This window comes from Propithecus coquereli, unplaced genomic scaffold (assembly GCF_000956105.1).
Source record: "Propithecus coquereli isolate 6110/MARCELLA unplaced genomic scaffold, Pcoq_1.0 Scaffold50, whole genome shotgun sequence".
Taxonomy (NCBI): Eukaryota; Metazoa; Chordata; class Mammalia; order Primates; family Indriidae; genus Propithecus; species Propithecus coquereli.
Genome location: NW_012150841.1, coordinates 6,175,376 through 6,176,308, shown reverse-complemented (window position 1 = coordinate 6,176,308; position 933 = coordinate 6,175,376). Strand labels below are relative to the sequence as shown.

General features: G+C 40.3%; 1 pseudogene; it reads right to left on the bottom strand.

The window, feature by feature from the left end:
* The window catches only part of LOC105819952, an 18,118-nt pseudogene extending 17,536 nt beyond the window's left edge, over positions 1–582 (bottom strand).
* Positions 583–933: the final 351 nt, after the last annotated feature.

The window sequence follows — 933 nt, the reverse complement described above, 5'->3', positions numbered from 1 at the left end:
CTCTTGCTCAGGCTGGTCTCGAACTCCTGAGCTCAAACAATCCGCCCACCTCGGCCTCCCAGAGAGCTAGGATTACAGGCGTGAGCCACCGCGCCTGGCCTAAATTATTACTTTTAATTGACACATAATAATTGCGTTTGTGGGGTGCAGTGTGATATTGTGATATATGTGTACAATGTGTAATGACCAAATCAAGGTAATTATCAAATCCATTATCTCAAACGTCTATCATTTCTTTATGTTGGGAACATTAAAAATCCTCTATTCTAGCTATTTGAAAATATTCAATAAATTGCTGTTAACTATAGTCACCCTACAGTGCTATAGAATTTTTGATACAGAACCCTGAGATCATTTCAGTTCACGAGACTCTCAAAAGTAGAGAAGACCCCAGAAAGTCACTGATAAGTGTTCAGATAATAGGCACCTCCGTAATTCAAGGGTAAATGGCTTAATTTACTGACCCAACTAGGTCTGTGGTAAGAATAGAGTATTAAGTTGCATTGGTGGCCCTGTCTCCATTCTCTTTGCTTTATAGTCATAATTAATCAAAACCTATCCTCTCACCTTTCTCATGCTCATGGCAACTAATCACCTACTCTAAGCAGGAATTAATTTAGGGAATAGATTGGCAGTGATCGTTCTTTTGGATGTGAGACAAGGAGCTTGGGAATATAATCAAATGCACTGTTATTCTAAGCGATGACAGCAAGAGGCAATTTCAAAACAGGCCTCTCTTGTGAACCACTGGGCCTTGATGACACGAGAGTGATTTTTCCATTATTGAGAAGAGCAAACCAGTGCAAATAGAGATGGATGATTTTTCCTGACAGGTGAACCAGGCTTGAATTAGTTTCAGAGAAACTTTCTGTCTGAGTCAATCTGTCTGTGCTGCATCAAGTTGGGCCATCATTTCAAGGAATCCGGTGAATC